Here is a 27,878-nt window from a genome sequence, read left to right on the forward strand (position 1 = left end):
GAAAGGGAGAAGCAGACTCGACACTGAGCAGGGAGCCCAATGTGGGGCTCCATCCCAGGACCCTGGGATCAATGAACTGAACCGAAGGCAGACATGTAACTGACTGAGCCACCTAGGTGTCCTCTCTAGGCACTATTCTAAATGAGAGGCTGGGAGAACAGCAGTGAACAAGATGGACAAATGCTCTGCCATTACTGAGCCTACATATTAGTTGGGGGGAGGCAAGTAATAAATAAATACATGTGTAATATTGTTTCAGGCAATGATAAATGCTATGAAGTAATGTAAGAACAGTAAAGAGATAAAGAGTGACATAGAGGGAAGCTCTTTAGATGGGATGGTCAGGGAAGATTATCTCTGAGGAGGGGGCCTATACACAAAAATTTAAATGAACTATGGGAGTGAGTCAGGTGAGGCTGTGTTGGAAAGAATCACCAAATCGGTCACATTTTGTTGCCTTGTATATTTTTTCTGGGGATATCCTGCTACCTTTAGCATTATATCAACAGATGGAAGTTAACTGGGCTAAGGTAAGATAGATCTTGAATCTCAAATTAGGGCTAGATAGAAGGAAGCCAGAATTTTCTGAGTTCTTATGTGCCAGGGTTGTACTTCCTGCTTTCGACAGGTTCATTTTGTCCTCTAACCACCTAATCACTTTGTCAATTTCCATAACAACCCATGATGTAATTATTACTCTCCCAACGTGGTAATTGAGCCTTGAGAATTTTCAACAACTTGCTCCTAGATAATAAGGAGCTGAAACGGCATTCGACCAGATTCTACCAATCGCTGGTAAGCTCTTTAGATAGTACAATGACACAGCAGGTCTATGTCCTGAAATGCCTTGGAAAAGTAGTCACCCCCCACCTAACATATATGGTCATGTGGTCATTGAGAATGTATCCAAAAGCTCCAAGCCTAAAGTCTTTATTCAAGGCAGCCCGGGTGGCTCAGTGGTTTAGCGCCGCCTTCAGTCCAGGGCGTGATCTTGGAGACCCGGAGTCGAGTCCAACGTCAGGCTCCCAATGCATGGAGCCTTCTTCTCCCTCTCTCTCTCTCATGAATAATAAATAAAACCTTAAAAAAAATAAGTTACAGCAACATGGCCTTGATCTATCTTTCTACTTAAATTCAGAGAGCTGCCCAGTTCTAGATTCACCTAGAAGAGAGCTAGAGTGCTGGCATTCTATTGTTATAAGATGACGTTCTATAGTTACCATCTAGTGCTGGTATTTATGGGTTCAAAGAATTTCACAGAATAACAGCTGTTCTGCTGTAAGAGACTTAATGATTTTTTGATTGGAAGATTGCCAACATATGCATCTTTGGTCACCTATAGGAAGCATAGTTAAAAAAATATATATATAACATATATATATATATATATATATATATAGCTTTTATATATCTATATATATCTATATATCTTTCTATTGTGTAAATAAACATACAAGGAAGTGATTGGGAAAAAAAGGTTGACTCTTGGGAAACTTTACACTTATTTAAGATGCTGCCTTTGCATAAAGTATTCTACTTGTCATTTAATCTTGTCTATTTAATCTATGGGGTATGGGATTTTATCCCCATTACGCAGATGGGGAATCTGAGATGTAGAAACATTTGCTGAGTTAGCTAATATTAGCCATCCATCAAGGCTAGATTTGAGTCCATATCTATCCAGATGTACCAAAATCTCTGCTCCCCCAACGATAGCAGCTATCTCTTTTGGTAATTACATTCAGAATTGGCAGCATATTATTTCAAATAACCCTCTGGTAGCTGACTATTGTCCTTTCAAGGAAGATTTAATTTTGGAGAGTCAAATTCTTTTTTTTTTTTAAGATTTTATTTATTTGAGAGAGAGCACAAGCAGAGCAAGAGGGAGAGAGAGAGAGAGAGAGAGAGAGAGAGAGAGAGAGAGAGAGAGAGAGAGAAAGCATGCCCAAGCAGGGGTGAGGGGCAGAGGAAGAGGGACAAGCAGACTCTGCACTGAGCAGGGAGCCCGATACTGGGCTTGATCCCAGAAAGTTGAGATCATGACCTGAGCCAAAGGCGATGCTTAACCATCTGAGCCACCCAGACACCCTGAGTCAAATTCATATGAAGTTAAGACTGAGCAGATGATCACATTTTATGATGTCATTTTTGTTATTTCAACTAAAAAACCTGATAAGAAGAACAAGGCAACTTCTCATTCATCTTTGCTTTCCTCTAGCACATCATTGATGTATATTTTTTGACTTACAATTATTTGTTGAACTGTAACACATTGATTTATCATCAGCAATCTATACTTAGCATTTTGTTGATTGGATTTTCTGGTAGAGAAAACCATGAAAGAATAGGATATAGGACAGGTGAGTTTTGATTGTGGGGTTAGGATGCAGAATAAACCTTAGAGGACTAGTTCCAGAAAGGGGGAAAGGGAGGTTGGGATAGAGGTAGACTGGGGGCTGGAGATGGGGAATATGAGAGCAATGACCACTTGCAATATAGGGTTAGACCCAGAAATGGGGCTGAAGGGGAGAGAATAGAAGGACTGGGGAAGCCTGCTTTCACAGTCTTGAGAGAAAAGCACTTCTGGGAGTAAAATATAATAAAATGTTACATGAAATTATACTTCCAGGAACTACTTAGTACTTTGGAAGAGGTCATGGTAACCTCATTTGCCTCGGGGAGAGCTATTTTTCTCAGGGAGAGCTGAGTATTTTTTTCACTTGATTCACCATGGAATTAACTCCAGCTAAAATATAAATCCCTCTGTTTTTTGAGAGCCTTAATAACCTCCCTACCTCAAATGTAGTTGTGGCTGTTGAGGAATGATGATCTACCTTTAACCTCATCCATCACCAATAACAAGCAAAAAGAAAGTAATTAATAAATGTCTGAATATGCTTTAATTGATTCAGGCTACTCAGGTTCATGAAGGAGAGACATGCAGGCTTCTCTTTCCAGTTAAATGTTTACTGAGGGCAAGTAAATACATGTAAAATCATGGAATTCTAAAAACATACATATAGAAACATGTACATTTTACTTAAAGTAGGGGATAATTTTCAGAAATGGAACTCCAATAACAGCCACCCTCATTTGTGCATCTATAAAAAGCAGCTTCAATTTTAGTAAGCTACCTAGAATATGTTATAAAATGTCGTCTTATAATTAATTCAAAATACTCTGTCATTAAATCATGTAATGATGCTTTGTGAGCATACATAAGCTTAATTGGGAGTAATGAAACTAAGGAGATTGAGATCCAGAGTGCTGTAAATAAAATAACAGCAGCTCTTGCAGCATAAATTTAGATCATTGGGTAATCTTGCAAAGTTCCTAAGGTTTGCTCTGAATTGAAAGTCTCTTTTGTGTGAAGACAATAGAAAGATTAACTCTCCCAAATGGAAGGTTTTAAGGATTTCAGGTTAGTGAAATCTGTTAGTAGGTAGAGGATTTATATGTCAGATGACATAATGGTCAAAGAGCTCCTCCATTTGCAGCAGATGAGTAGATAGAGGACCCTTGAGGGTTAGACGTTATATTGTAATGAAAGAGCTCTGCAAGTCCATGGCAACATTTTTGACTCGAATAATTTCAGTTTCCTCATCTGTAAAATGGGCAGAGCTTTTTTTGGGTGAAATGGAAAAGTTCATGGAGTGCCTTGATATAAGCCTGGCATGTAGGAGGTATTCAATAAATGCTATTGGTTTTCCCATGCCCCCAGCACAGAGTGTTCTACACAGTGTAAGAACAATAGATAATTGTTGACATGACTGAAGTGCATCCATTGAAATGAGTTCCCTAAGGGAGTGTCCTATATATTCAGACATTAAAGGAACAAGTGAAATTCAAATCAGATTTAAGACACAGGCTAATGACAAAGAGAGACTGGAAAAAAAAAATCATAGGGTCAATAGTGGTAGCAGGTCAGCTCCTTACTTTCCGATGATGGCATCCCAAAGCCGAGGGACAAGAAGCGGACACGTGGCATTTATCCTACCATTTCTCCTTCTTGTGACCATAACTTTCTGCTCTTTCTATCCAGATAGGTGTGCAGACTCCTGAATATAGCATTTGGGCAGGCAGGCATTCAAGATCATTTAGCACTAGCACTTGTGATCAAGCCTAGCTGCTATTCTGACTGACCCTGTTCATTGGATCACAAAAGGAGAACACTATTCTTTTTTCTTTCCCCTTTGTGAATACCTCCTAGAGCAAGAGAAAAAGGGCTCTGTTTCTTTCTCTTTGTAAAGTGATGTCTTTGTCTGTAGGTGATTCCTTACCTCTGATATTTGATATTTTGATACCCCTTCAGAGTTTATATAATATTTTAAAGTGCACTTAATCCTGATAATAGCCATGAGTGAGAAGCGGGTTACAAATTATTACCTTCATCATATAGAGAACACCAAGGCTCTGAGAAGCTAATGAACTTAAGATGACAGAATCAGTAAATGGCATAGCTGGAAGTTGAAAATTGGATGCCTAACTCCAAAATATGGCAGTTATTTGGAGACAAATTCCACCATTAATATGCAATATCAGAGAGAAGACTATAGTCATTGATGGCACCTGACTACTTCATGGAGGAGATGTCAATTTTCAAAGAGAAAATAAGACTTGGAATTGACAGGACACAGCACAATCAAGTTCTAGTCATGGTACCATGAGCAATGGTAAGGAAGTTAAATTTTGTGGGCATGGCAAACAGTGGTGGTGGGTATAGTCACAGGATGGAGACCTTCATGACTGGTATGGGAGGTCATACATGGGTTCTGAGGAATATTAGTTGATGAGAGGACCAGGAAGCTTCCAAGGGAAGGCTTTGAATGCAAGGCTAAGCATTTTACATTACCTTTTTTGATTACTGAACTATAATCTATGATTTTATCTAAACCCTTTTAGAATTTGGATTTTGAATTTATGTTTTCAGTTTGTCAAATATGATCACCATCAAATTTCCTTGCCTTGATTCTAAAATAATACCTCAAAAAAAATAAAACAATACTTCTAAGATTCAAGGTGGAAAGGAAAAATCTTTTTTTCTTGAGTTGGTAGACATGTCTTTCCATTTTCTCCTTCCCCTAGTGACTTTTTATACTGCCATGTTTTGAGGCCATTTGTCTTTCCTGGAAAATAAGAATGCTGAATGCAAATTTAATATACAAAAATCAGTGTTTTATACATGCAAATCCCAGCAAGTTAGATTTTATAAGGAGAGAAGTGATCTCTTTCAATACATCAAAGAATAAAAAGACTCCAAGCCCATGAAATAACTAAAAATTAGGCTTAAACAAGAAATGTGCAAGATTTTTGTGAAGAATATTTATAAATCTTAATGAAAGATACAAAATATGACCTGGACAAATGAAAATACCTTGTTTTTGGAAAGATTCATCATAAATATATCAATTTCCCTTATTTTAATGAATACATTTAATATAATGTGATCATAATGCCTTTAGGATTTTTTTTAAGAACTAGATAAGTTTATGGTAAGTTCATATGGAAAAACAAGGATGTACTAATGACCAGGAAATATAATCAAATAGAAGAGTAATGAGGTAGGCCTAATTCTTTCAGATTGCAAACTATGAAAAGATAGTAATTAAAATAGAGAGACAAACTAATGGACTAAAATACAGTCCAAAAATAGACCCAAATACAATTTAGCATGTGATAAAAGTGATATTGTTTATCAGTGGAAAAAAGAAATGTTCAGCAAACATTTAAAAAATAGAAAAAGAAAAAAGAAATAAGAAGTGTTAAAAGAAAAAATATATAGAGATGCAGATCTATCTATCTATCTATCTATCTATTATCTATCTATCATCTATCTATCTATCATTTATCTAATTTGCAGGGAGATGAAGGCTTTACTAGGTATGACACAAAATGCAGAAATCATAGAAACTGTCAATTTATTTATTGAAATAAATCTTCTAATCTGCAAGAAAAAAACAGCAAAAATAATGTTAAATGGACACTTGAAAAAAAGAATTTGCATCCTCCATCATAGGCAACACTCATTTTCCTCATTTATTAACTAGTAGGTACGAGAAAAAAAAATTCAATGGAAAAAATCAAGAAAGACATGAAGAAATAGTTCATAGGAAAATTTCTTAAGCACATGAAAAGATGTCCAATCTCACTGATCATGAAAGAAATGCAAGTGAGAACTACAGTGATACTCCATCTTTACTCACCAGAATGGCAAAGATAAACTAATTTGATGGTGCATTGCAATAATGAGGCTATGAGGAATCCTAGGAATCCTTTTCAGACATTAGTGGTAGAATAATGAACACAATTCTGTGGAAGGTAGTTTGTAGTATCTTTCAAAATTATAAATACAGATCTCTTTACCTCAGAAATGTTACTTCTAAGAATTTGTCCCACAATCTACACATATGTCTAGTACATAATTGTAGAAAGTATAGAAACAGTCATTCCACAATTGTTCATAATGGTAAAAGATTGAAACAACCTTGGAATCCCTGGGTGGTTCAGCAGGTGAGCATCTTCCTTTGGCTCAGGGCGTGATCCTGGAGACCTGGGATCGAGTCTCACGTTGGGTTCCCTACGTGGAGCCTGATTCTCCCTCTGTCTGTGTCTCTGACTCTCTCTCTCTCTCTCTCTCTCTCTCTCTCTCTCTCTCTCTCTCCCTGATGAATAAATAAATAAAATCTTAAAAAACAAAAAAAGAAACAACCTATATGTCTGTCAGTAGGGTGCTGGTTAAATAAACTTGGTAGATGTATATAGTGAAATACTGTGCAGCCATTAGAAATTTAAAACATTAGCTCTGTTTTGACCATTTCACACCTCTAAGGTCTTTCTTCTCTTTGGCAAAATCTCAACAGGTTTTCAGGAAAATGGGAGGGACTAGGAATGATTACTTCTCTCTCCACTTAAATTCGTTATAATATAGAATAATTCATTAGAAGCATAATCTGTTAAATTTTCGACAGGCAGAGTGAATAGATTGTGGCTGCTCTTTAATGTACATCTCTGAGAGTAAAAAGGAGCTGATGAAAAAGATAGTTGTATGTCATAGCCAGAAATGTTACTAGAAAATCCTTAAGGACATTTGAATAGAAAATCCTCAAGTCCAGTTGTACAAGAGGTTGTATAATCTGTCAACACAGACATACAGCAAGAGAGATGGCCTCAGTACAGAATAGCAAAATGTCAAGACCAGGGCCCCAAAAATTAGACCTGGGGCCCATGGCTTGCTGAAAGCACAATCCTTACTTTCTGGCTGCTTATAATGCTTCTAGGTGTTGATACAATTGGGAGGAGGGGAAGCAGATAAATGCCTGAGAGCTCTTTTCAGAGAGTTTCTCAGCCTTGGTGGAATTCTTACTCCTCAGCAGCTTTTCATAGTTACCACGCTGTAAACATTCTTGTGAGGAACGGAAGGGCACGTGGTGAACCCATTTTTATGCTGATATATCCTTTGATTACTCCAAGGATTCTTAACCTGCCTGACCATTACCTGGGGAATCACGTGGGGTGCTAGTAAAATTTACCAGTGCCCTGGCTTTTCCACCAGTGGTTCTGATCAAAGTGGTCTGGGGTGGGCCCAGGCATTGGTAAATGCTAAATGTTCCCCAGATGTTTCTCCTGTGCAACTAGATCCAAGAATCTCAGGACTTTGCTCTGCTCATATATATATATATATATATATATATATATATATATATATATAAAATTTGGGGGGGATGTTCAATGCTACTTATGAATAGAAATATGTGGTGTTTGTGAGTTTCATTTTTGTTATCCTCCAAACTCATTTTGAGTCTCCTATTAGGCTAGGCTGAAGGGAAAGAGAAAAAGGTAGAGAGATAAGAGAAAATCATGAAAGAAAAAGGGGGAAGAAAGGTTAAAAGGGAAATGCTGAATTCTTTACTGCAAACTCACTCCAGAATCTTTGAGCACAGGACCCATAAATTTTCATATTATTAACTTCTGAGTTGATTTTTATGCGCACTTTAAGTCTGAAAGCTCTAATCTGGGATCCCTGGGTGGCCCAGCGGTTTAGCGCCTGCCTTTGGCCCAGGGCGCGATCCTGGAGACCCGGGATTGAATCCCATGTCGGGCTCCCGATGCATGGAGCCTGCTTCTCCCTCTGCCTGTGTCTCTGCCTCTCTCTCTCTCTCTGTGTGACTATCATAAATAAATAAAAATTAAAAAAAAATTGAAAGCTCTAATCTATTGGGAGATCCATTTAAAGTACAATCAGGGAGGGAGGGAGCAGATAGGGATCATGTGCTGACTAGGGAAGGATAATGGAACAGAGGGTTGCATAATCAAGGAAGCTTGGACTGAGCAGAGAACTTGTGTAGGCTCCTTGGATTTTGCATAAACAACCCTGTGAAATGGGGGGGATTTACATGAAAATCAAAGCTATTACTGCACCCATTTTTTGATGGTAAACTTAGTTAAGTTGGTCACTTGAAATGAAGCTCATCCATGACACAAGACATTGGATTTAAGGCCCATCCTAAATCAATATGATTTAATCTTGATTAAAATCTAAACTTGATTACATCTACAAAGACCCTCTTTCCAGATAAGGTCATATTCACATGTGCCAGGGATTAGCACTTCAACATATCTTTTTGGGGGACACAGTTCAGCCCACTACAGACACCTTATGTAAAGCTGCTTTCATTTTGTTTAAAGCGATTTTACCCATAAGACCAGCAGTGGTCACAGTTTTGAGATCCATTTTTCCTACCTTTTCGTTTACAAACATATACATTATTCTTTTTAGAGTTGCACTTTCACTTGGTAAAAGTATAGTTAAGAAGCAAGTGATGGTGACACCTCATCACTTTTTCCATCACCAGACTGATAGGCATTAAATTACACTGACAAGACAGATGCCCTGGAAGCAAATGGCCAGTTTGTAGAGAAAAAACAATAGCAATCAAAGTACATAAAGACAGCTCATTTTAGAGCTTCTTCCTCCCCACACACTGGAATATTTATTTGAGCATAAGAAGTTATTTGGCTTCAGAGAGCCATCAGTTTGTTCTGTCCCTAGTACCTGAATATCAGTTTGAGAAAGCACAGAATACTAGAGAGGCAGGCTAAGTGGCCTCTTGGGATTTCTTAGGAACATTTTGATCTTTTTTTTCCTGTTGAAAAGAAATTATTGTAAGAAAATTCCTCAAGTCCGATTTCAATCCAACTGCTTTTAAGTCATGTAAATATTCAAAACAAAGAAACAAGTTTGCTATTTGGTCATTGAGTAGGAGTAGACTAAGTTCTTACTCAATGAACTTTTATTTCCACTGGGAATTGTAGGCATGATACATTTTCAGTGGACGATTGTAATTCCAAGTTATCAATGAAGATAGCCTTTAGGATCTGGTTGTCAGGATCTAAAATCAGAATCTTAGAGATAAATTCATACAGAAGAGAGGAGAAAAAGAGGTATTAAGGAGGGAGTGAGGCTAGGTACAACAGATAGCAAAATCAGAAGGGCTGGGGAAGCTAAGGGCTCTAAATTAGATCAAGATATGTTATTCTCACTAAGGAGAAGACCTCATGCCTCCCATACCTGGCCAGACCTGGGGATTTCTCTTTACCTTAATAGTGCTCAAAGATAGTTTCTATAGCATCATGAGAATTTTACTAAACCAGCTCATTTTAAAGGGATCTTCATATGTGCGCTGTAGATTTTGTTGCTATATTTAAGGGAGATGTGATAGGGTTAGGGGGTTTAGAAGAGGGGAAAGGGGATATCCTGAAACAGGATTTCAGTTCCTTTGCCATTTAGTCCAAATGAATTAATTTTATGCAATATGTAAATTTCTTATGTTTCTGAATGAATGGATGGTATTTTATTACCTTCTAGCTCCACTCTACAAGTTGTGGTCCAGAGTTATCTTGTTTTCTTATTTATCAAAAGTAAAGGAAGTTTCCCAGAAATGGGAGAACATGAAAAGCATTTCACTGACTTTGGCTGAGGAGCCAATGTTACAAAGGAAAGGAGCCATTTTGCATGGCAGCTTTCCCCTTCTCAAAAATAAGGCTGTAAACAGCTGCTAAGAAGTGAGGGAGCCATTACTTGAATTGGGGTCTCTGTGCTGATGCACACGGAGGGCTGAGTAAGCTGGCTTCTGGGATTGACTCATGCTACAAGATAGAATTATTTGACTCATATATCTCTATGACCAGAGAGTTTTGCTATTGAGTCTAAAAAAAAGTCTGTTGGAAAATAAGAAGGAAGATGATTGAACTGTATGAGAAAGGAGGAAAACATATAACTAAGTACTTTAGTTATATCTAAGGGTATGAATGGGATATATTATGGGATGAATTACTCAAAAGTCTTAGACTGCAATCTTTTTGGCATTACTTATTAAGAATTGGAGATTTCCTACATATTAAGACTTAAGGGGTCCCAAGAAAAGGTCCTCCTCAAAAAAATTTCCACTAGTGTTCCATAAAATTCTCAAGCCTCTCCTTGCAGCAAGTCAGGGCTTCTCAATGAAGAGACGTGGAGCTACCAGTGAACTTTGCAACCTGGATAGAAGCTCTCCAAACCAGTTGACATTACCATCTTCTTCACTGCTGTTCTGTCTGACCTTGTTGAAATCCCAGGGTATTTCACACGGGAGAAGCACTGCCCTCTCATTTGCTCTACTGACCAGCTCCTGTGAGCACCACCCCTTGGTTTCAAGGAAATGAATAGAAGCTTCTCTCCCACAAGAAAGTTAGGGCCCCTCAAGTGAAAGCATTCAAGTCATCTGCTAAATTTATGTAAGACATTTAAGTCTTAGGATTCTTTAAAATATTAGTGTAAATTTAGAAGCAACTTAATATAGGAGCAAACAGACTTAGATTTATACTGAAAAAGCCTGGATTTAAATCTCAGCTTTTCATGTCATGGCTGTTATGATTTGAGACAAGTTACATAATTTTTCAAGGATCATTTTCTTCATCTATAAAAATAGTGTAATAAAATTTATCTCATAGCATTGTTCTAAGGATGGGATGACATTTGTGTAGCTATGACTGGAATGGGGATATATTTCCCACCTGTTCTTCTAATACCCTCCAATAAGGCAGGCAGGGTAATAAGGGCAGAACCAAGATTAGAACCCTGGACTTCTGAATTCTAGTAGTAGGTCTGGGGGTTTTCAATAATGTAAATCCAAAGGGAATAATGGGACAGCACATACTTAATTGCTTAGGATTTAAAGAGTTAGATTGAAATGATCAGAGGGTAAATGGACTTGCCATTTGAACTAAAATATTTAGCTGTCCCTCCTTATTTGGTAAATTTATCTGCTCCCAGGTATTGGGCTGTGTCTTACCACTGTTCAGAATAGAAAGCTTATTTCAGGAGCTTAGCACAGCAAATTTCCTGTATATAAGTCCCCAGAGGGACTTGAAGAATCTGAGCAGTATAGCTTGAAATCAGTGCTGTCAGGCCCCTCTGGGGCAGTTGACACGATGACTGACTTATTCATTGCCAGCTCATCTGTATCAAGTCATAGGTTTTCCCAAATCCCAAGATGGACTCATTTTTTTCTGCAATTAGTGTACATTTGGAACAGTTCCTTTGGAAGGATGCTGGTCCATTCCTCAATCCAGGAGATTCAGAGAGATATAGCCACCTGGCTCCAACCTGGATTGTTGTCTGTGCTGGATATAATTATTTTCCTCAAGTGCCAGAGTGAGCAGTCAAGAATAATACTGCTCTATTTGGGGTATTTGATAAGTGAGAAGTGTGCCTGACCTAGGAAAAGCTCTTTTCCATTTTTAAATTATAATAATTTACATGAGTTCATGTGAGCATATGAACATAAACTAATGGGGCTATGAATCCAGCTTTTGGAATATTTAGTTAATTGGAAATGAGGATCAGATAATCTCATAATAGAATCTCAGAAAAAGGGTAGTTTAGGTTTCTGAAGAGATTTTTATTTTAAAGGCCATCTAGCAAAAAATCTCAATATAAACTTTTGCTGTTCTCTTTGGAATGGCTCTAAATAGTGCTAGAAGTGTTTAACTTGTTTCAAAGATGCTAATTTGAGCCTCAGACAGCTGCAGTGGTTATTAATATGAGCACAATGGCTGACAATTTGACAACAGCCTCTAGTTTTCATTTACTGCTTTCATACTAAATGTCCCTTTTGTGCACAGGGCGTAAAAACCATGGTCAGATGACTGACTTGGGAGACACGCCTATAGACTGACCAGCATCTGATAGCATTTTTAGTTCTTAAGAAAGTGATACCCTCTTAATAGGGAAACTGGTAGTTCTTATACTAGATTATAAATCTTTAACACATTATTAGTATTTCCATAGTGCTGTGAAAAATCAAGAAAAAGAAACATTAATAAAATTAGTGAGGAAAGATGGACTCATTTTTTAATACATATTTACTATAGATAAATTGATATATGAAAGTGTCATGGGACCCTGGCCTAGAATTAGAACAAACAAGCAGTTCTTTATCACTCCGCTGAAATGTGATTTAGAGATGAATGTTTTAAATCAAAGTTATTTTTTGCTTATTCTTTGTAATTTTCTAGAAAATAATGTTACCTAAATGAAAAAGCAAAAAGTAACAGAAAAATATCTGATGATATGTACTTTCTTTTCTTAGTTAGGTTTTATAATTCTATGTCAGATTGATGTGCATTTGTATTTGGTCTGTGGGTTTTCTTACAGAGCACCATTTTGCTTGACTGAACTTTGTTTTGTAAATGTACAAAGGCTTAAATCATCCTGTGGGCATCTCTGCATGTGTCACATTCACCAGACAACTTGTCTAATTCTGTGAGTGTGTTTCTTTTGAAGGACTCAGCTGATCCAATGTTTGAGTAAAAGCAAATAATCAACTAAATACTGACAGGTATAACTTAATATCTCTGACCCAGGCTGAGCCAAAGGCAGAATTAAAATATAAACATTTTCCTATAGTGCCTACTGAAACTGGATATCTTAAAAAGTTACTGAAAAGTTGGATTAATTAGGAAACACACCTTGCATCAAGTAGCCTGTCTTTCAAGCCAGAAGATAAGCTATATATTTAGGCCAGAGATGATTTTCTTACCCTCAGTCCTCTGTGTATGGTCCAGGGTCTTGTCCCATGAATGAATGAATAAATGTGTAGAGGCCTTGAATATTTATACAGGGTTTGAATATAAATTATTTAATTTAATCCTCACTACTAATATGTACTCTGGGTTTTCTTATTATCTCATTTACAGAGAAAGAAATTTATCATTATAAATTTGCCTGGTGTTCCTCAGCTATGGAGACAAAAGATGAGACCTGAGCCACTGTCTTTTCACCCCTAAGTTTGAGCAATTTCTAAGTCTTTATAATGTCAAAATCTCTGTCCTTAGAACTTACTTCTGCTGCTATGTTGGTCTTATTCTAGAACATCCTTTATCCCTTCAGTGCCAGCAAACTTTCTGTGAAGGTCCAGATAGTAAATATTTAAGGTTTTATGGGCCATACAGTCTCTGTCACATAGTTCCTCAATTCTGCCATCATAGCACAAAAGCAGCCATAGACTAAATATATCAACACACAGGCATGCATGTGTTCCAATAAAACTTGATTTATAAAACAGGTGGTTGGCTGGATTTGGCACACGGGCTGTAATTCAGAGTCTCTTAGTATAATAGAACAGAGGACCATTCTCAGAGACTATCAGGGAATCTAAGTTCTAGCCCTGGCTATATGATTAGAAATGTAAATAATAAGACAATAAAAATAGCAATAGGTAACATTTATTAAGCAATTTATGAAATATATATGCTTCATCCAATTTATCTAATTTCATAAACCTATGTATAGAAAAGTTATGCCATTCACTCAAGGTCACTGCTATTACTTGTACAGCTGGATTTACACTAGGTTTGCCTACCTCAGCATCCCCTCAAGGCTTTTGGACTATGATAGGAAGCTCCTGCTCTAAGATCAAATAGTGACATTGCAGGATCTGAAAGAAGTAAGTCTGTCATTGATGGTGACATGAAATTCAGAAAAAAATGACACTTTGTGTTCACACAAGATGAAGCATGGGATTTCTGGCTGCCTAGCAGGAGCCCATTGCTGCATGATGTGTGACACAGGACTGGTGACACAGGACTCTGGAGAGAGACGACTCTGAGGGGATGTCACTGCTTCTCTCTCTCTGGGCCCTGATTGCTTTCTAATACATCAATGTGAATATTTTCCTTTCTCTGAATATCTAATAAAGAATCCATTTAAATAGACATATGTAAAGATTATATAAAACAAGACTAAGACAATGTTGCTGTGAAAAATTCAAAGATGTGCAAACTTGCATCTTGAGCCACATCCTGCCTTCTTACACCGTCTCATCTTTAGGGAATGCATGTCTGATGCCAGGGACAGACAGCCTCAACTCAGTGGACATGGCCACCAGGAGGAGTTTCCCGGACTGGGCATGTGTATTTTACCCTCATGGAGCTTCAGAAGGATGCTATCATAAGGCTGAAGTACTGGAGTCCTGGCCACAGGAATGTGGGTGGGTGGCAAATTTTGGACACATGTGACTGATTTTTCAATGAAATAATGGTCTGTATTGGGAGTTTCCTTTAACACAGGCAAAGTAAATGGTACATTTCCAGCATTACAAGAAGCACACACTCTCCTGATTTTCTTCCATTGGCAATCCATTCTTTACTGTTTGCTTCACAAACTTTACAGGGAAGGTAACAAAATGAGACCTTAGAATTATCAGGTCACTTTCCTCAGTGTTGTGAGAGACCAGAGCAGCTTAAAGTGTATGGTATCTGAAGAAGGCAGAGAAAGTGGAAGAAGGATAAAGGAGAGAAATATAAGCAAAAAAGCACCTTTGACTACTTTACAAAAATAAATGGGAAGATGGTATTCAATGGGTATAGAGTTTCAGCCCTGCAAGGTGAAAAATTCTGGAAATCTGTTGCACAGCAATGTGAATGTACTTAGCACTACTGAACTGTACCCTTAAAAAATGGTTATGATGGATAAACCACAACAAAAAGTTTTAAAAAGAAGAAAAAAAATGGTTCAGAACCTGTTCTGTGAATCTGAGAATGCCTGGGAGACTTGTGTTCCTCACAGGTAAAATCAGCATTAGGAGTTAGGATTCCTACCTCATTAGGTTGATGAAGCTAACTGAGATAATGCACTTTAAGTGCCAAGCACAGTACTTCACACCAGTAGCATCTTCATAAAAGCTAACATTCTTTCTCCACTTTTCTCACTCTCCTCCAGCTCCTCCTTTGTCCAGTGTTTTTTTTTTTTTTTTTTTTTTTTTATGATAGTCACACACAGAGAGAGAGAGAGAGAGAGAGAGAGAGAGGCAGAGACACAGGCAGAGAGAGAAGCAGGCTCCATGCACCGGGAGCCCAACATGGGATTTGATCCCGGGACTCCAGGATCGCGCCCTGGGCCAAAGGCAGGCACCAAACCACTGCGCCACCCAGGGATCCCATCCAGTGCTTTCATAGCAGATTTTATCTTCCTACAAAATATTTTTCTGGGGAAGGTAAAAAATATTGCCCACGTGATTTAGCTTGCTTCTGTTGCCCCTCATCAGTCAGCCCATATGCAAATGTGTTGTGGTTTACCCTGTTCAGTGAGTAACAAGCTAACAGATATCTTTACTTAGTACTAGTGCTTGAAGCAATTGAATTGCAAAGTGTGAGCAATTCAGGGAATGTGGGACAAAATGAGGTGGACAAGCATTTCCTGAGTCTCCCAAGGAAAAATATGAGCTGTTGAGCAGTAACCAAAAGTACTAAATCTCTAGGCGTGACAAGATTAAGTAAAGTTAAATATAGACTCTGAATCAGGAAATCACATCCTAATGGACTGCCAGATGTCCCTTCAAGGACAGCAGAGGAAATAGGGGCCCAGTTGGTGAGAACTATCAGTATTGTTTGCTAAGATTTCATATTTTACTGACACTTACTAGAAGCAAGGTAATTCACCTTAGTTTTCTTCAACATTAGTTTGACATTGGCTGTTCTGTTGTAGAGACATGTGTGATGCAGTTTTATGAAATCTTTTTTTTTTTTTCCAGTGGCCCTTGGCTTTTTGTGTAACTTTGTACCTGGCATCTACTCTGGGCATAGCCTGCACTAGGATCTAAGGGAATGGTGAGAGAATGCCAGCAGAGTCTCTTCAAGGCCTTTGGGGGAGGAGGTAAGAATGGAAGTATGTGAGCATGCACAAACACATTCATACACTGTCATGTACTCACATGTGTGCGTTAGGCACAATGCAGAGCATGTACATTAAAAATTGCCAAACCTAAAGCTTCAAACAATCAATGCTTCAGACATTTACAGAAGTGAGAGAGTAAGGTGGATCAGTGTACAGTTGAATCCCTTGGGGATCTTGTCAGAATGCAGATTCTGGTTTATTAAGTCTGGAAGATCCCCAAGATTCTGCATTTATAACAGACTTCTGGTCCACTTTGTTTACTCATTCATTTGTTCATTGTTGAATCTGTCATACGGTATGCATTATTGCTATAAACTGGGAATAAAACAATGACTGAGGTATCAAGTAAAACAAAGATTATTACTTCATAATTGACAGAGATACTTCTAGAGTTCTTTCTGAACTTGTTTTGTGAAGGATGGATAGTAGTTTTCATGATAAATAAGTTGTGGGGATTGAGGGGATAGTGTATTTCAGGCAGGAGGAACAGCATATATTCAACACATGAGGTGTTCCCAGTGCCACTGAGGCTCAGTCTTGTGATATGGCCAAACAAAATGCTGTGGGTGGAAGAGCAGAAGGAGAAAACGCTGGACAGTAGTCAGGGGCCAGGTCATAGAGGGCCTGTGTGTCAGGCCAAGACATTGATGCCATATCCTGAAGCTAAGGTGCTCTGTGGAAGGGAATCCAGAGACAGCTCATAAACTTCCCTGTGTCCTTGGTCTTATTCTTATTTATAGATGACGATGTCAACTACTTTCTAGGATTTAGGCAGTTGATTATATTTTACCTGATTTGTGGACACCCCCAAGTCCCACTCCGAATATCTAAAACTTTGGTGCTCTGGCTTCTGCAGCTCCATTGGTTTTCTTCAGCAGAAGTTAGTAATACACAAAGCAACAAAATTGATTTGCCCAAAGCAGGGCTTCTCAGAGGTTAAGAGAAACTCCAACAACTTCCAACTTTTGGGTCTCCTGGTTTATTTAAAAAGTACACACAAATCAAAATAAGGTGATGAAGTTTGCAGTGTATCTTAAATATTTCCTTGGTAAAATTATAACATTTACCATAATAACTACACCACAATGTATGCTGTTTTAAAGATAATTATAGTTTTATAAACATTAAAATACAATAAAAGCAGAGTGGGGCATAATATTAATGCCTGCTTTCAGTTCTATATCTCCATTATTGTAATATAACTGAATTTAAAGACAAAAAATGAAAATATGAGGTCTTTTGTAAATGTAAGGCTAGGTCAAGCTGCCATCCCAACCCCTACTCTCTCTATTGTCTATTCTAATAGGCCCTGATCCAAGAACATCAACAAATTCTTTTTTTTTTTCAAGATTTTATTTATTTACTCATGAGAGACAGAGAGAGAGAGAGAGGCAGAGACAGAGGCAGAGGGAGAAGCAGGCTTACTGCGGGGAGCCCGATGCGGGACTCAATCCCAAGACCTGGGTATCACCACCTGAGCCAAAGGCAGACGCTCAACCACTGAGCCACCCAGGTGCCCCAACAAATTCTATGTTCTTATTTATGGAGAAATAAAGCATTAGCCCTCACAGAGAAAGCACTGCATTGATTGAGGGTATGCAAGGTGACCAATGACCAAACATCAGTGACCTTCAAAAGCCACCTTCAGGGCTGACCAAAGAACCCACTGTGCTGCTCCAATCTCATCTCAACATGGACATATTCAGCAAAATGACAAAAACCACTGAAGAGGAAATGGGCATGTCAGCATGTGAAAGATAGACTAGCTGGTCCTCTATCATCACCCTTCATTGTTTTGGCTTAGTGCAAAATTTCCTGATTTGAAGAGACAGGTTTATTTTGAAGGCAGTGAAACACAAATGAATGTATAAACAAGGGTATATCTGGCAGCATGAGAAGCAGTTTTCAGCTTAAAGAAACAATGATACAAACCAAATTTCCTAAACCAGCTGAAAAAAGGAGCCATTTCATGTGCCTAGCAGGCTGCATGCAGCACACTGATCCATCCCTGATGCATTTACCTGGCCTGTATGTTCAGATTACAGATCTTTGTAGGAATGGTTCCTGTGCTTTAGGATTTTTTTAGAAAAATAAAACAAGATCTGTGTCTATATAGAGTCCTATCAGAGAGCTGAGAGAAAGAGCTATAACATGAGTTATGAGGGGCAAAGGGGCATCCCAACAAGGAAGAAAAATTAAACTACTGTCTGGTCAGTTGGATAAATTAAATTTGTCCAGGCTGGGCAAAGATCGGACTGGCCAGAGTTAATTCTGGAGTGAAATTTTATGGTTATGTCTTTTAAAAGCCATGTAAATTGGCAAATATAAAGCTGACAGGACCTTGCAGTCTTCGGCAAGAACACACTGTCCCTCTCATTTATTTCAGAGAACGCTGCCCCTGTTCAAAGCCTTGCAGTGAGCTGTGCCAGAGTGTTTTGGCCATGAGTGCATGATGCAGTCTAGTGGGAGGGTGGGGGTGGTGCAGAGAGCATTCCAATAAAAAAAGGATTCTGCTCTAAAGAGACAAAGGAGCCACAGAGCCACAGACATTGGACCTGGGGGATGCATCATTTGTTGTCTTTTCCATTGTAGCAAGAGGGTTTCTGTCATGGCAGAGAATTTAAAATTCTTTCCCTGAGAATTATGAACTCTTGTTTTTGGACCTAATGTTTTCAAGGGCCTGACAAAGCTATAGCGATCAAAGTAGGTTAAATTGATCACTTTGATTAATCTGTGATTAAAGGCCCTGCAGGATAAAAGGATAGGTATTTGGTCCAGTGGAGGATGGTAAGGCTGGAAATCATGGTTGAAATGGGAACAGAGAGGTTTCTTAGACTACAAAGATGTTAGAACATAAAGGGCTTCTGAGGTAATCTGGCTGGTAGATGAGGCAATAGAGGGAGACCTTGAGTGATTAGCTTGGGGTCATACAATAAAACGTAGTTGAGGCAAAGCATTTAAGTAAGTAGAGCTTCTGATTCATGATTTATGGCAAAAGTGACTCCAATTCTTTCCTTCTCTATATCTCCTCTGTAATCAGAGAAATGCCCAGGGAGGCCTAGTAAAGATCAGCAGAGTGGCCAGCTAGCTGTGGCTTTGTGAGCAATAATAGTGAATATTGTTCCAAGCCTCTCAGTTTTGGGGTGATTTGTTTTTCGCATCCTTGTGGCAATATATGATTGGATGGTGGTGCTGTAATGAAAAGTTGGTTATTGAGAAGAGAAAGAAGAGGATAATCCTCCAATGCATTAATTAAACCCTGCAGTTTCTATCATCTAGGAATAGTGGCCAATTTAGGGTATGAGGCTATGTCCTGGAAATGGAATCCTGGAGAAACTTCCTCAGAGCCCTTGTGGCAGTGTGCTCCCTAAAGTGATCCCAAAGTGGTTGTGTCCTCACACTCTGGAGCCAAAATGATTCTGGAGATCTTCTAATTCTGATTTTCAGATAAAGATCAGAGGCTAAGGAGTGTTGAGGCAGAATCAATCGCATAATTTGTGGGATCCAGTGACAACAGAATATTAAATCAAGTACAGGCACGTCTAAGTGTGAGTTCCTTCTGCAACTCTGTAGGGTGTGTGCACTTATACTAGCCTGGGGCTTGGTAATTAGTCTAAGTTCATCTAGTTAACTTCTACCAGAAGTTCTAATTGAGTGTATTTGTTAACAGGTAGTTCAAGATGTAAGACACAAACCTAACACCTTTTTAGTTCCTACTGTAGTGATTTTCATTATTTTCTAATAGACTGAGAGAAAGAAATCTGAACCAGAAACTATATCGCAGGCTTGGGGTCTGAAGGAGAGCGAAGAATTTATAATTCTTCATCAGATGTGTTGAAGCATGGGAATTTGAATTCAAGCAAGTAAACTCTGAAATTAAAATTCTTATATCAAGGATTTTGCTGTGTCCAATTATATCTTTATGATATTTTCTTTGTGGAAGTTGATTGCTATTCATTATGATAAATTGCTTGAATTGTCTCTTTATTTAGCTATTTATTTTCTCTCTCCTCTCTCTCTCTCTTTCTCTCTCATTTGAATAGAAAAATTTCAGGTGCTAAATAACAAGGATATAATTTCTTTTTGAATTTTTCCCAACTTTTTACTTATGACATAAATACTTTTCCAACAGCTCTGAACTCTTCCCTTTCTTTCAGAGGTCTGGAAAAGCGACAGCTTAGTAGGTACATTACACCATTTTTAACCAACCTTTTTGAACATTCACTGTTTTGAACACTCTTCTTTTTTGACTTATACAGTTAAATATTATTAGAATCTTGTCCTTAGGAAAGCAATCTCCATTACTTTATTTTATAATTAATTAGAACAGAAAACGGAACTCCATTATTTTATCTTATAATTAAATAAAACATAAAACGAAACTCTGGGCCTTCTGAGGTTTTCTGTTTTCTCTCATAAGCCTATCATAGGAAATTCAAAAAGGGCCCCTTAGGTAACAGAGATGGGCTTGTGGATTTAAAAAAATTTAGAAAGGGCAAGGTTTTTCTGACCCCCCGCCCCCTTTTTTTTAAGACAATGAAAGTGACAAGGCAAGATCTTAGATGATAAAGTTAAAGGCATCACTAAAGGCAAAAACCAGGGATGAGAAACAAACTGTGAGAACAACATAAAAGCTAGTAGTAATGTCATGAGGAACAAAGCTCAATTTTGCATCAAAGGTCAAACTAATTGCACACTAATGCTTCATGTCAGGAGAATTTTTGCTGTGTCGAGATTGGTTTTTTATTATTTTTTTCATTCATTTTTATTGCGATTGGTTGCTTTAGCATGTGTCCTTGCTTTAAGGATTTCTTGCTATAGCTCCCTAGACACTTGTCAGCCCTATTACCTGTGGTAAGTCTTTTTCCAGGCTCCCAACCATCTATCTGGTTTTGTCTATGCAGATGCAAATGAAGGCCGGGTTCTCAGGGCATTTGCCCCTTCTCCACTTCTTTTCCTTCAAAAAATTACCATTCTGAAAAAAATAAAAAAAACATTTTGGGCTTACCTTTGGCCAGTGACCTCTAACTGGATTAATAAGAGGTCTAATTTAGTTTGGAACAATACAGCTTGATTTTACTTTGGCTTGTTCAGGCTCTTACTTATTCAGAATAAATTTTCATAGTCTCTAATGGAAATGCCAACTTGGTTGGCAAAGGAGTTCTATTACCAAAGAGGTTTTCAAACCAGTTTCTAAAGGAAGATACCATAGTGGTCAGGATTGTTCAAAGAACTATTGGTCATAATAATCATGACCTGGCTCTGGTTATTATCTTTGGGGCACGGTTTCTCTTCTGCTCTCTGCTATCTCTGTCCAATGTATTTCTGACCTCTCTCCCACTTTTCTACCCTATATTTCAACCAGAGTGCCAAAACTCTGATCCTCCTTCATGTTTGCCAAGGTCACATTGGCAAGGAAATCTTCCTGCAGGCTTCCCTTGAGGACAAAACCAAACTGAAACTTTCTGCCCTTAAGCTAAAAGCTCTATGAGCCTCAAGCTACTTGGCTTCTGTTTCGCTTTTATCTTCCTTTTTACTCACTCTTTTCTGTGTCCCTCTCCCAAATACCAGGTACCCTAGATTCCCTTCTTTTTCTCCTACTCTCTTCAATTGACCCTTAAAAACAAAATGCTGGTAAGCTCCCTTCCTTTGCCTCATTTAAAAAATTTCCATAAAATTTATAACTGGCTTAGGCTGGCCATCACTGATCTTGATTTAGCTGCTGCCAAGAAGTATTTTATGATTATCCACTGACTTGTTTACAATAAACACACAAAGTCCTTGGTGTTAGAAGCCTGTATATATTCTCTGATTTGTTTGGAAAATAGTGAGTACTTGAAGTTCCCTGTGTAGAATAGGGTGGTTTGGGTTGTTTGACTTGCACATTTTATATGAGAAGATAAAATCCCCATGACTTAATATGTAATAACAGCAAATCATTTTGCTGCCGTGTAGAAAATGTATACAGCCCTGAGACAACACAGGAAACTTTCCAATACTTCCTTAAGCATTAGTTTTAGAAGGCCATTAGTGAGGCTGGTAATTGAAAACAAATTGTGTTGGTTATGGTGAAATTGGCTATTGGTGGAAAGTGTTTGAATATCTGAATGCGTTAGGTTAATTGATTATGTAAGAGTGATTTAGAGGCTGATGTAATAGCCACCATAATAGCAGTCTTGAATTCTGCTATTTGAAGGATGAGTCAGGGCAGGAGTGATTTAAATGCTGGAAACATTTGAATTGTGTTGATTGTTCAGTTGTACATTTGAAATATATGAAAGTGATCTCTTCTTCCTGTAAGCTCTGGTATCATATCAGTCACTATATGAATTCAATGTTCAATAGCTCTCTAACAGGTGGATGTTCTGTCCCTGGCAAAAGAGTGTAATTACCCGGAACAGATCTGTAAAAAAGAGCTCTGATGTGTGTTTTCAAAGAGAAATATCAACTGCATCTTTTGGAAGTTAACCCCAAGCTATGGTGCTAGAGTTGAACTCGATTACTTCACTGTCATGGAAGGAATCTGATGTCTGAGGAAAAGTCATATTATTCTGCCTTCTGTAGTCACTTTCCTCCATCTGACTAGAGCTGAGTTTGGGACCTGGGGTAGGGGCAATAATGATTGCGTGTCTACAACTGCACTATTGACTATTGCATGTTCCTTTGCTGAAGCCAGGGCTATTTTATGGGGAGTTGTTAGTAGAAAAGAGCTTGGTGGGAGAATAAATGCTTGCTTCTATAAGGTTAAGCTGTAGTTCACCCAGTACATACAGAAGCCAGGAGGAGGAGCCACCACGTTATGGCAAACCCGTCACAGCACTGTTAAAGAAGAGCCACTTGATAATTCAGGAAATGTGGCTGCATGAACTAACTGTACACTGGGGGCCCACATCATCCACTCTCTACATAATGCTCCATTAAAAAGCACAGTCCAGAAATCAAAGTAATTACAACTGAAAGCTCATCTGCTTTCATTTCTTAAAGATCATTAGAGCAGATTCAATTTATAATCCATAGTAAAAAACTTTTTCAAAGCTTCCTTTGCCTCTGTCTCAGTTCCTCAGGCACCAAAGCTGCTCTAGCAGACCCCAAAAGGCTATTCTCATATAACATGTGGCCTTCATCTCCTACCACACCTCCGTGTGTAGATCTACTCAGTCTCTCTGGCTGTTTTTATTTCTGCCTTTTGTTTTGTTTATGTGGTTCTGCCTATTATTACAAAAAAGGGTTAGGAACTAGTTTGGCAAAATTCTCTTAAAGCATAAGGGAAGGGGAACAGAAGAATCTGAGCAGAAAAATACTAAGTTCTTTTATTAGTTGGTGTGGGAATAGGAGTATCAGATTATTGCTAAGGCTATAGGTAAGATATCTTTCTCTATCACAATCTATAATAAAAACCAACATTTATTAATAGTATGTTCCACTCATTTTGCCAATTATTTTACATTAAATATGTCATAATAACTAATATTATTTTACACATTTATAGTATTACCATAAAAATAAGGAAACTATAGTTTACACAAGTTGAGTGACTTGCTGCAGGTTATACCACTGGTTAATGGCAGAACTAGGATTTCTTGGCTTGATTTGTTTTCTTCCAAACCATCAAAACTTTAGGCATCAATGGCCCCCAATGGCTGAGGTTATATGAGAACAAAGAAATAATTTAAATACCGTGACACCTATTTATATATGAGAAATGCAGTTTAATTCCATTTTTAAATTGTTTTTCTTCTTTATACAATTTTTCAGTTGAATATTATTTTTGACCCATATTTATATTAACAGACTGATTACCAAATGTTAGATATTTGTCTGCAAATTAGTACTGGGACTTCTCAACCATAAGTGTGTGTGATTTTGAGACCCAATTCAAAATTAAATTTCTCTTATTTTTTTCCTATTTTCAGTTTTTCTCCCAAAGTTCAGAGGAAATTCTGTGGTCCAGGGTTATAGGCTTGAGTACCTTCCCTCTGAGTACTTCACTCATCACCACTGTGCCTCTTCTATGAGGTGGGAGAAAGGATTTAGGAGGAAGATTAGGAGCTCATCAGAGCATGACAGTGATGAGTGGTACATAGAGTGTGTGTAATGAAATCCAAATGCAGTTGTCAGCTACAATGTTGAATATACACCCTCAAAAATTATCTTCATATTAAATCTGTACTTTTTAAACAAATTTCCCTTTTGGTAAACATGTTTCTTTGCTAGTTTTGTATCCTGATTGAAAGCGAAGGGTTATGCCTCTGATGAGATTTATCATCATTCTTTGAAAGAAAGGCCTTAAACCAACACTTCCCATTTTTCTATTCTAATGGATGCCTTCAACCTGGAGTATGTGTCTTAGAGTCAGTCACTTTTATTTTCAGTGTGTTGAGTCTGTGTTCATCCACCATCTTGGCAATGAGTCTCATGTCAACTCCCTTGGCTGCTGGTTAGTTCTCTTTCTCTTGAAACTGGAGTTTGAGCTAGTTGTTTAAAGGAAACAGAAACAAAGGAATGGGAGAAGCTGAATGCAGCATTCTGAGATATTGGCCTTTTGAGTTTTTTTTTTTTTTTAAGATTTTATTTATTCATGGGATTTTATTTATTTATTCTTTATAAATTTTATTTATTTATTCATTTATTATTTATGGTTGTTGTGCACATGCGTGAGGGGGCGGGGAAGGCAGAGACATAGGCAGAGGGGGAAGCAGGCTCCATGCAGGGAGCCCAATGTGGGACTTGATCTGGGGACTCTGGGATCACTCCTTGAGCCGAAGGCAGCCACTCCACTGCTAAGCCACCCAGGTGTCCCAGCCTTTTGAGTTAAAACAAACATCAGAACTACAAAAAGAATCTATCTAAGTCATCTGTCACCAATACTTTGAGCCTATTATAGAACAGGTCTATGAAATTATTTCAAGAGACCTCTGCATCCCTATACATACTAAATAAATAGTACCCTTACACATACATGCACTTTTTTCACATGTAAATAAGTGCTATTACAATTAATATGATATAGTTTGTTTCACTAATGTTAATTTTACTAAATTTATTTGCTATTATGTATTTTATTAGTCAATATATGAATATAGACAAGACATTCAACCACTATCTGACATGTATGCACTCTTATGTGTAAAAGGAGTTCTCATTTTTAAAACAGTTGGGAATCACTAATCTAAATAATGGTTTATTATTCTGAATAATGGTTCCTATTCTAGTCGGCCAACCACTATTCTAAATAATGGTTCCCATCTGGTCAGCAAGATGGGAAGAAATGTGAAAGAGGTCAGAAATATGAAGGCGCTTTTACAAGGAAAAAGAGCAGGAGGTCCCTACTCGAAGCTATCAATTCCTGTCAGGAAATTGGCTGACACATCCTTGCTTTACTTCAGAGCTATGGAAGCCTGCTGCTTGATTTAGCATGGGTGTTAAAGTACCCCATGTCAGTGAACTCACAGGAAGAACTTTTCATTTTACTGGTATTCTGAGCTTCAAAACGGCACAGCACTCAGGTACATTATAATGTATCATGGTGTCTTTGACGTTTTCCTAAGGAAAAATAATAGATTATGAGTCAATGTGCAAATGAGAGAATGAAGGACTATCTCTGATCATGAAATGTCTGCTTCTAGTTGATAATCAGATCATTCAAAGGGCATAGCAGTTAAGTTGTTTTGTTGGTTTTTACCTGCCCCAGTTTCATCTCTTCTGCTTGTGGTAACAGAATCTGTTTCCCTTTAAAGTATCGTCCATATCCATTGCTGGCATATGGCCCAGGCCTGGTCACAAAACTGTTGGAATTACTGAGGAGGTGAACGCCTCTGGATGAGGTTTTGAAACTGAAGTCAGTTTTAGTAAGAAGTTTTAGACGTCAGCTGCTTATGGTTGTCTTTGCTGTCACAGGGGGGACACTGCCCACAAGTACAGCAATGTGGGAAAGCTAGCCAGCACATGGAGAGAGTCCAAAGCAATCATTTGGACATCTGCTCTAAGTGTTCCTGATTTTGACTTTTGAATTATGTGAGTCAATCAAGTTTCCTTGTTGCTTACATGTTTGAGTTTGGGTATTGTCACTGGCATTATAAAGAAACCTGATTAACACAAGGTTTTCCTTTAGCGTCAGATGGAATTTATCATCCTCTTTGTTTTTCTTCTTTCTACATTTCAGCTCCAAGTGGACTCCACTTTGCCACTTCTGGGCTGCCCCAGTCTTGCTCCATTATGGCCCCTCAGTGTGGAGCAGAACTTTTTCTCCAGCTCACCAGCTGACTTCTATGGACAAGGCATTCTCAGCCACACTGAGCAGGTCCAAAAATGGTGGTGAGAAGCAGAGATTCTGTAGTTCTGGGAAACTCACTCTAAGATGGCAAGGGAAAGTCACATCAAGCTAGAATGTTCTAAACTGTAAACTGTAACTTTCTTTCCAACTGGCAATAAACAGTGAATGATGCATTTCAGCAAAGATTGCCAGTTTTTGATATAACAGCCCAATAGCTCAGCTGGGGATTGTGCTAAGAGAGGAGCCTATAATAAGCATTGTTTTGTGGAGATGGAGTATTTTGATGCTGACCCTTTGATTTTGCTTCTATTCATTTTTGTTCCTTTTGTCATTCTTGTTTCCCCTGCTGTGTTCTTTTCCATTATCACTCTTTTCTTTGTCTGAAATTTCACCCACAGAAATGAGCCTATAATAAGGGGACATGAGAAGCCCTAAATTGCTGTCATTTTGATTTTCTACTTTATTAATATTCCAGAATATGAAACATACAAGAGGTATTTTAGCTCACTGGTCCTTCAACTTAGTCATGCTACTATCTAATCCATTGCATGGGAAATTTGAATATGCATCATAGCATCTAAAACCAACACTTCTAAATCTGTTTGTGGTACATTATGTAGGAAATTACTTCAGTCTCACTAGTATTTGAGAAACCATCATACATCATTCCAACATCTTATAAAAAGAAGCAAGTGGGAGATTTGCATAAAAGGGAAAAGGAGGAATCACAACATTGCAATCCATTGATGAAGATTAAACTGGCTTCCTTTATTTTATTTATTTATTTATTTAGTTAGTTAGTTAGTTAGTTATGGCTTCCTTTATTAATTGCACATGGCTCATCCTTGATTTTTGTGTCTCCTTGTGTTGCTTAATACACAGCCATATAAGATAATTGTTCTTCGTTGATCTTTGCATAAGTTTTTTAAAAGTCTGAAATTAAAGTCTTTATAGCAAAATTAAATCCCTCTTCTTCCAAGTATATGCAGGAGCTTCCAGTAAGTTTTTAAAAGTAGCATTTTGGGTGTATGGAGCCCTTACTATGTGCCAAGCATTTTACATGTATTACCTTATTTGGTCTTTAGAACAATCCTGTGAGACAGGAACCATTAGTCTCCTCCTTTTATAAGTGAAAAAACTTAGCTAGAATGATCAAGAAACCCAGTATAAGACTTATCTCAATCCAGAGACCATGCTCCTAACAGCTGTAGAGTACAGGCAGGGGGAAGGATGAAATTCCATGTTCTCTCACTGTCTCATGGATTCTGAAGGACCCCTAGAGTTAAGGATGAATGGGGAACAGATCAAGGCATCCTATGTTGCTGGTTTGAGGCCATTTAGGAGCAAGATACCAAGAATAAATGAAGGCTAAATCTTGGGAGCCGGGGTAGG

At 38.1% G+C, this 27,878-nt stretch overlaps 1 long non-coding RNA gene across 4 annotated transcripts in view; it reads left to right on the forward strand.

Annotated features, from left to right (window-relative positions):
• Window positions 1–686: 686 nt before the first annotated feature.
• The window catches only part of LOC111095698, a 66,153-nt gene continuing 38,961 nt past the window's right edge, over window positions 687–27,878 (forward strand). The window contains exons 1-4 of one of the 4 annotated variants that reach the window (XR_005357561.1): window positions 744–795; window positions 4,400–4,673; window positions 14,369–14,528; window positions 16,071–16,192. This is a non-coding gene — a long non-coding RNA (uncharacterized LOC111095698). Of the gene's footprint in view, window positions 796–4,399; window positions 4,674–14,368; window positions 14,529–16,070; window positions 16,193–27,878 lie in introns of all 4 variants that reach the window. The other 3 variants (XR_005357562.1, XR_005357563.1, XR_005357560.1) reach the window with 3 other exon arrangements.

This window comes from Canis lupus, chromosome 4, assembly GCF_011100685.1.
Source record: "Canis lupus familiaris isolate Mischka breed German Shepherd chromosome 4, alternate assembly UU_Cfam_GSD_1.0, whole genome shotgun sequence".
NCBI classification, from domain to species: Eukaryota; Metazoa; Chordata; class Mammalia; order Carnivora; family Canidae; genus Canis; species Canis lupus.